Here is a 9,395-nt window from a genome sequence, read left to right as displayed (position 1 = left end):
CTGCGCTCCTGCCCCCAGCCCAGCTCAGCGAGGTGCGGCGCGCTTCGGGCCAAGGGCCGGCTTGGCCAAAGAGATAATAATAAAAAGCTACGAAGAAAACAATCGATTCGCGCGGTGACGAGTCCGGACCAACTGTCCGGGGCCGCAGGTGCTTCCTGCGAAGACGCTGGCAGAGCTCTCCCAACCGCGTGGGGGGCTGCGCTCCCCTAGGCGCCTGGCTCCTTTGTCCTGGAGGCGGCGGGACCCGGCCTGGGCCGCGGGCGGGTGAAGGGGGCTCAGTGACCGGAGGGGGGGGCAGCGGTGGCGCTGGGTCTGGGACAGGGGGGCGAAGGGGGGGCGCGCAGTGAACGGAGCGAGGGGCAGGGGTATTGCGGGGTCTGGGGCGCCCGGGGACCGGGGGTCCTGGCCGCAGGTGCCAAAAAGTACGCAGTAATGTGCGGCCGGGGACGGAAAACTCTTACCTTGCGCCCTGGGCTACCACCCGCATCCCACAAGTCCGGCGTTAATTAGCCTCCAAAGTGCCAATCATTACATTAACTCCGAATCTGGTATGGATCCTAAACCTTTTTTTTTCTCCAAGTTATCGTTATTGGTTAGTTGGTTTCCTTCCTTTGAGGTCGAGAGTTTAAAGAAGTCCATTGAAGTTCCCCATTTTGCAGTGTGGTCAAGTATTTCTTAAGCTGATACTAGACTAGCCTAACTTACCAGGTTAATTTAAGTGAATTTCCATTTTTAAAACACTGTCAGTTAAATTAAAATAAACAGGCTTTTGCATTGATAATGCAGCTCTGGTTGCAAGAGTTCTCGTTTTCTCACAGTTATAAACTACAAAACACTCAGGTTTACTACTTTAAAAAAATAAAAATAAAAGCTAATACATTGAGCTTCCTCAGACATTCACATCCAGTGGGAAAGTTTTCATCAGAGCCTTTGCTGAAAACAAGTTCTGACATCAAATTGTCTTGTCATGGAATTTTCGTGGAGATCGGAGCTACAGAAATGCACATTGCACCCCAAAGTCAGAAAACCTGATTTTTAGTAAAGCTGTAGGCCGCATTGTCCTAGTGTTTAAGGTAAGATCATACTAACCCTGCCTCATTTTTTTGCAGCAGATGACCCAGAAATGAAAACACTACTCCAGGTAGAAGGGTCCCTAAGACAGTCACTATTCCTAATGGCCAAGCAGTGCTATGCTGTTAGTTCTCATCTCTCCTGCCCAGGACCAGGATTTCACTGCACTTCCTGGAGAGACGCATTTCCTGGATCATTTCCGTTTATGAAATAAAAGATTCTCATAAACACACACACACACACACACACACACACACACACACTGCATTTTAAAAGTCAGGTTTATAAAGCCTCATAACAAAATGAAGTTAAAAGATTGTAAATCACTAGAATGAGCTAACATTCTACCTTATAAATCACCAAAAACATTTTTCGAAACGACTGATTTTGACATCAGAGAAACTAAGCAATACTTATTGTTTATTTCTAGTTAGTGGAGAGAAGTATGTTGTGAAAAACAAGATTAATACCTTGGTTACTTTCTCAATAAAGGAAGGATTAGTACTTTCCTCTCATTTTTCTTATAGAGACTACTAAAAGTGTGTATATTGGGGAGTGGAGAATTTCCAGGGTTAGTTCTCAGAGAGAGGCTTGTCAACCACAATTAGCCAGTTGTAGATTTTCAGAAAATATAAAGTCAAAGTCACTTAAAGAACCATGTCTTGGCACTGCTGTCAGTAACGTAGCCATGACTGGCACAGTCCCCTCCTCCATTTGCAAGGAGAATGTGGCAGTGGGGAAGCAAAGCCCATGGCCTGGGCAGCTGACGCAGCCAGAGACCACACTCGGGGCCAGGAAACCTTGCACGGGAAATATGCATGGGACACAGGACCCTCATCGAGGGTCTTTGCTTCTGCTTTCCAGAGGATCTGGGGTATGAGGACAGAAACAGTTCTTTCAGGAAGTAGGCCTAGGCACAATTTCACGTGGCATGAGGAAATCCAGTTGGACTCCTTGGGTACTGTTTTTTTGGTTGTTTAAAGATTTTATTTATTTATTTGAGAATGAGAGAGTGTGCACACATGAGGGGGTAAGGCAGAGGGAGAGGGAGAAGCAGACTCCCCACTGAGCAGGGAGCCCGATGTGGGGCTCCATCCCAGGACCTTGAGATCATGACCAGAGCCGAATGAAGGCAGATGCTTAACTGAGTGAGGTGCCCAGGCGCCTGGTCCTGCTTTATAAGGGACAAGGTGTTCTATGCTGCAGCTGCAGAAAGCCTTTCATGACGTGGACGTACCCCAGGGGCCATCTGATAGCACATTTCTGACGGTGTTTGATCTGAATCATTCCTATTCACAGAAACGGAGTTCGTGGTTACCACGGTGGAGTAATTAGGTCCATCTCGATAACAATGACTTTTGCATCGTTATTTGAAATGCTTATACTTATGTCTATTTGTAGCACTTACCTGCTTCTTTTTTCTTACTGTTTCACTATCAGAAGGGGCAACTTTGAAGACAGGGATCCCAGTCCCCTGCTATCCTCAGCTTCAATGGAAGAACTGAAGCAAAGGAATATCTTCAGCAATTCTGCCCAAATATTCAAGCTACACACTCCCGAGAGCTGTTGGATACATATTCAAGCCAACTCTGTACAACCTTCAAATAAATCTATGTCAATTACATTCTGTCTAAAAACAGAATCACATATACTTGTCATTCATGTAGGAGTGTGTTCTGAATAAACTAATTCAACAGACTACTGTGCTCCAAAGAGGTTTTAGGTTGTATAATCAATGAGGATGCTCTTGCTTCAAATAAAGTGAAGAAACGTAAAATAATCATGCAATTTTTCTTTTGCATATTTAAATGTATGCAAATTTAAAATGATTAAAATACTAGCGTCCATCTCAACTATTTTATATCTTCACCCTCGAACGTGTTTTACGCAGATCTGATTGCACCCATACCATAGGAAACGAAGATCACCATGATCTCAAAGTGAGTCTTTGAAGACAGGCCCTGGGAAGGCAGACAGACAAGTGTTTCTTCAGAGCCCAGACTTAGGGTCCTGGAGGAGGGGCACCTAGGGGGCTCAGACACTTGATTTCAGCTCAGGTCACGGTCTCTCTATCCCCATAACGTTGCATTTCCCCCTCCCCGAGCCCGACAGCTGCCATTCAACTTCCGGTCTCTAGTCCTCCAGCGGCCCCAGGGACCTCCCGTCCGTGGATGTCCTTTCGTGACTGGTTTATCCCAGTCGGCACGATGTCCTTGGGTTTCATCCATGGGGTAGCAGATGTCAGAATTTGCTTCTTTTAAAGACTGAACAATATTCCCTTGGATGCACGTGGCACATTTCGCTTAGCCACTCATCTAGCCATAGACATGTGGGCTGCTTCCATCTCTTGCTGCTGTGAACACAGGGGCAGAATTCTGGCTGCTTCCAGTTCTCCGGGGTATACATCCAGAAGAGGAATTGCTGGATCATATGGTCATTTTACGCTACATTGTTTTAGGAACCGCCATACACGGTAGCTGCACCCAGTTTTTTTTTTTAAGATTTTATTTATTTATTTGACAGAGAGACAGAATGAGCACAAGCAGGGAAGTGTCAGGCGGAGGGAGAGGGAGAAGCAGGCTCCCTGCGGAGCAGAGAGCCCCATGTGGGGCCGATCCCAGGACCCTGAGATCACGACCTGAGCCAAAGGCAGACGCCCAACCAACTAAGCCACCCAGGTGCCCCATGCACCCATTTTTATATTCCCACCAACAGTGCACTAAGGTTCCAAGTTCTCCACAGCTGCACCAACACGTGCTTTTTTCTGGTTTTTGCTTTTTTTTTTCCCAGTACCCATCCTAATGGCAGAAAGCTGGTCCTACCAATGTTCTAATAAAATAAATATTTCTGATTTTACAATATTTGAATTGTATCATACATGCTTAGTCAACCCCCCAGGGCACCCTGCAAACTCTGACTTAGGACATGCGCATTAGATTAAGCACGATTGCTCGAACCACTCAATGGTATTCGTGCCATGCATTTTTTTTTTTTAGCACAACACTAGATGGCTTCCAGTGCAGCGCAGTTCAAAATCTTGCTAACTTCCTGAGGCCAAGGCTTCGTGTGAGAAAAACGCTAGCAAGCCTGTGAAAAACTCTTCCAATTTCCTAAGGCAGATATGATTTGAGAAGAGCTGAAATATGAAATATTAACAAAGGTAAATTAGTATAGAAGCACACTATTGGCTCAACTCACTTCATCTCAGTTAAGTAAGGCAGGGTGGAGGAGAGAGCCTCGTAGGACTGTCCTTTAGAAAAAAAACAAGAGAACATTTCTCCGAGGGGAGCTGTGTTAGCACATGCTGGCTAACCCGTCGGGTTTCCAAGGAGGAGGAGAAACATGTCAAACCCTGTGGACTGTATCCAGTTTTGCAAAGCGAGTGTTTTGGACACATAAGCATACAGAGTTCAATGTTACATCTTCCTCTGAAATATACACCAGCTCAGGGCAGGGGGGCGGGGGGCTGGGTGGTTCAGCCGCTTAAACGTCTGCCATCGGCTCAGCTCATGATCTCAGGGTCCTGGGATGGAGCCCCGCGTTGGACTCTGTGCTCAGCTGGGAGTCAGCTTGGGATTCTCTCCCTCTACTCCCTCCCCTTGTGCGTGCACTCTCTCTGTCTCTCTAAAATGAATGAATGAATGAATAAATAAATAAATAAATAAATAAATAAATAAATAAATAAAATCTTTAGATATACACAGGGAAATGGTAGCCAAGAGAGAGGATGGCTCTCTCTCAATTCCAAGAGTCCACGCCAAAAAGAGCTGGAGGAATTCTGTCGGCAGGCTTCAGAGTCGGGGAAACATGCATTGGGGCCCTGGCCTCTCTGCCAACACCGGGGACCATAGGCAAGGTACTTAGGCTTTATTTTCAGACTGTTTCCTTATCCATAAAATAAGAAAAATAATAGCCATTATTCCCAGGGCTGTTGCAAGGTTTAAATTTAAAAAGTAGTAATCACGAAATACTTCTGATTCCGTGATTTATTAATTTTATTCATTCAGCAAAAATGGATTGAACTCTTATAATGAAAGAAATTTGAAAACAGGGGCGCCTGGATGGCACAGCAGTTAAGCATCTGCCTTCGGCTCAGGGCGTGATCCCGGCATTGTGGGATCGAGCCCCACATCAGGCTCCTCCACTATGAGCCTGCTTCTTCCTCTCCCACTTCCCCTGCTTGTGTTCCCTCTCTCACTGGCTGTCTCTATCTCTGTCGAATAAATAAATAAAATCTTAAAAAAAAAAAAAAAGAAATTTGAAAACAAATTTAAAAAAATTTTTACAACAAATTCTAGGAATGCCTGGGATTTTTTATGTTTATCAAAACATGGTGTAAATTAGTGGGGGGAGGATGAAGTGTCCTGCTTTTAGGGGATTCTTTCAGTAAAGCTTTCCAACAAGGCCCCACATGCTGTCGGACAGTCAGACTGCCTGGAAAAGCAAGTGGAATCAGCATGCTGTTGTTGAGAGCACAGCACCCCCACCCCCACCCCCAGGCAGGGGACCCGTGGTTCCTTTGCCATCCCTCAAAGAGTTTACAGTAACTAAAGCGGAAAAAAATGTCTCTCCCAGTGTTTGAAAGTAACTCACAATCCAAAAGTATTCCCCCTAAAAGTACTCATAGTGCTTGGTCATTTGACAGTCGCTGAGTGATGGCAAAATGCCAGGGACCAGTTGGCAGAAAGTCCTACGATGGCTTGAGCATGCTCTTTGCCTCGCACCACCCCCCCCCCCACCGACACACACACACACACACACACACACACCGAGGCCTCTGTCACAACCTCAGCCTTTAAATACATTTTGCAAAAAGGGATGCAACTCACAGCAGGGCCTTTGAGACTTCCCCCACAGGTCTGTCCCTGAGGATCGACCTGAAGCTAGGGAAAGAAGGCACTGGCCTCAGGTAGAGAGGGGAGGGCGTGGGGCACGGGGGGGGAGGACGTGGGGCACGGGGAGGGCACGGGTCATGGCACTTGCCGGCTTCGAGGCAGGACTCAGGGCTCCTGAAGCTCACATCCATGCCCGCATTGGAATGAACTTGCATTGGAATGAACTTGCTTTGTCTGGCCCTAGGCTCCAGAGTGTTTCATGATGAGCTTTGCCTTCTGTCGGTGAGATCTGAGTCGTTTTTAAATGTTTATCACTCCCACGGCCCTCGTGCCAAATGTTAGAAATTCTGAATACATTGGGGCGCCTGGGTAGCACAGTCGTTAAGCGTCTGCCTTCGGCTCAGGGCGTGATCCCGGCGGTCAGGGATCAAGTCCTACATCGGGCTCCTCCTCTGGGAGCCTGCTTCTTCCTCTCCCACTCCCCCTGCTTGTGTTCCCTCTCTCACTGGCTGTCTCTATCAAATAAATAAATAAAATCTTAAAAAAAAAAAAAAAGAAATTCCGAATACACTTTGTTAATATTTAACGACATCCTGGAGCTCCTCTCCGGGCTCAGCTGCTGCTGGTGGGAGCAGGGGGTAGTTCTGTTCGTATTTCTTTCAAGGAGGGAGCGGTTTTGGGGCTCCTGCGTGGCTCAGTCAGTTAAGTGTCTGCCTTGGGCTCAGGTCATGATCCCAGAGTCCTGGAATCAAGTCCTGCGTCCATTCTGAGTCTGAGCCCAGCTTCCTGCTCAGCAGGGAGACTGCTTCTCCCTCTCCCTCTGCTGATTCCCCTGCTCATGCTCTCTCTCTCTCTCAAATAAATAAATAAAATCTTTTTTAAAAAAGGAGAGAGTGGTTTTAATCAGCAAGCAGGGATGGTGGAGCGGGGATGCCTCACGAGCTCACCGTGGACGGACACACAGGCAGGCTCACACATGCAGATAGAAGTCCGCGTGTCTGTACCGCCCAGCTCAGGAGCCCTTCCAGAACCTTCTGGCGTCAAGCCCACGAAACCGAAAGCAAAGGGGCTGGGAACTCTTCCTCTGTTTGTCAGGCACCTGAAGGAGCTCAGAGAGAATAAAACAACATCTGATCTCTTTGTTTTCTGTTTCAAGTTTTTAAACAGGAAGAACAGGAACAGGAAGAAAGAACAGGAGGAAAAATAGCTCCATTCGCAGGAGAGTCACCCAGCAGGGTCTGGGCACCTCCTTTACTCCAAGGCTCCCTGGAGGAGGGGGTGGGCCCCCAGCAGGATGCTCTCGGGAGCCCCTCAGAGCCCTGGGAAGCCATCTGGGTGTACCAGGTCCCACGGGGCCACCAGAAGGGCCCATCTTGGCAAACAGGCCTTCCATGTCATTGTTTTAGTGGCCTTTGTGTCCCCGGCATGGTATAGGCCAACAAAGATCTGTTGGGTGGATAAGAAACAAACACAGGGAGGGACAAAAAAGGCTAAAAACGATTCAGAAGAGGAGAGGAGGCAAATGGAGGCAAATGGGCCACCCTGGGAGGCTGGGCCTTGCTTCAAGGACACGGACACTCTGGCTCAGAGAGGGACTGGACCATGAGCATCCGCCCAAGTCGCTGCCCAGCAGTGCAGCCCCCATGGCCTCGCCTGGGGAGGGGTGCGGGAGAGCTGGCCAAGTGCAGGGCAGCCCTGAGACGCGTTCAGGGTGGAGGCAGGGTTGCACATTCACAGAAATACACTGGAGGGGAGACAGAGCAGGGACCATGGGAGCCGCCCCCGCCTGCACCTGCCGGCCACCCACGTGCAGGAGGGATGTGGGGCCTCGGAGAGGTGCCAGGGACCGGGAGACCAGCCAGGCACAATTCAAGCCCCACCTGGGTCCCAAAGAACTGGGACAGGATTCAGAGACGCTTCCGTGGATCCCTGAGATCCACAGCTCTGTGCCTGCGATCACCGGGACCGGCTACAGGGGGAGGCCCGCTGGTGCAGCCAGTGGGCAGGTGAGCTGGGGCCAGGCTGCAGAGCTGGCCTCGGGGGTGGGGAGGCCTTGCTCTGACTTCACTTCCTGGGGTGCAAGGTCGTTGCAGGCCCTGCACGTGAGCAGGAAGTGGGCAGGGCCCCTGTTCTGCCTGGTGGGTCATGAAAGAAGAAACAGACAAGTCATAACCTCTGCGGTCTGGTTTATGTTGCAACATGGAGACCAGGAAGCTTATCTTGGGGGAGGCCGAGGTGCCAATGTCGGGAGGCCGGGCCTCGGCTGCTGGAGGCCGAGGGGGCAGCCAGCCTTTGTCCTGCATGGGAAGCGCCAGGTCCTGGAACGGAAACGTGCCCCCAAATGTAATCATGTCATCAGAATGGGCCCGTCAGAACACAGTTTACAAGAATGGTATTTTTTTAAACACAGAAGGAGTTTGAGTCTCTCTAAAAACCAACAGCCCCTCGCTGAGCTTGACGTGAGTGAGGAGCAGCTCGAGTCAGTGGGTGACAGGAGGTGGGGACATGTTAACGCCCTTGGGTGGGGTCACAGGGCATCCCAGCGGGTAGAGCCAACCTGTCCTTTTAAGTCTGTGAATCTGGTGGGTCTTGAAACCGTGTCGGGCTTCAGACAGATGGTCAGGAATGGCCACCTGGATCAGCGAGAGCCCACTTACTGCCAGAAAGTACGACCCACAGGCTAGCCCGGGGAGCCGCCTGGGAAGGGACCAGGGTTTCAGTGGGGATGCTGGTTAAGGACAAAAGTACGGATGCTGAGTGACGGGGAGACATCCTGGTGGAGCCTCAAGAGGACATATCCTCTGACAGCCACACTGAAGGCCCCCTGAGCCGCAGGCTGAGCGAACCTCCCGGCTCCCAGGGCTTCAGGAACCATCCGCGGCTGGTGAGGAAACCCGCCTCCCCGCAGCTCTCTGCCGCCTGCCACCTGGTGAGCCGGTAGCGAAGCCTGGCCGAGCAGGACTGGGCGTGGTCCTGCCGCGCAGATGGAGGGAGTCTGCTCCTCATCTGCCCACGCGGCTCCTCCCGAGTGTCTCGTCGTTCCGAAAGATGAGACACCATAAACCAGATTCCTAAGTGCACCCCAACGTGGCCACTGTTGCTGCTGCCGCCCCAGGAGCACTGCATTGCACCTTGGGGGGGCGCCCCAGGGTGACCCTCAGAAGCACTTTGATCTTCATTAGCACTTGGGATTTAAAATAAATACCCAGTTCCTGGGGCAGGGAGGCAGCCTGGGGAAGTCCCAGGAGGTGGGGCTCTCAGGGTCTGGGGCCTCCAGAGGCCACATGGGGAGCTTAGCTGGGTGTGTCCCGGAAGCCGGTCCCCGGTTTGGCAGGCCTGGCTCTGTTTGGCTTCTGAGAGCAAGGACACCCGTGCGCGGGGCTCTGGGGCTGCTACGTGTGAACACACACAGCCCTAAAGCTGCAGGAGGATGATGCCATTTTGCGCGGGGTGAAAGGGAATGTCTTCACATGGGGGAGGGGAGTACGT

The sequence above is a fragment of the Ursus maritimus genome, unplaced genomic scaffold (genome assembly GCF_017311325.1).
Source record: "Ursus maritimus isolate PB19 unplaced genomic scaffold, ASM1731132v1 scaffold_2, whole genome shotgun sequence".
NCBI lineage: Eukaryota > Metazoa > Chordata > Mammalia > Carnivora > Ursidae > Ursus > Ursus maritimus.
The sequence above is the reverse complement of the archived record's forward strand: the minus strand, read 5'-3'. Positions refer to the sequence as shown.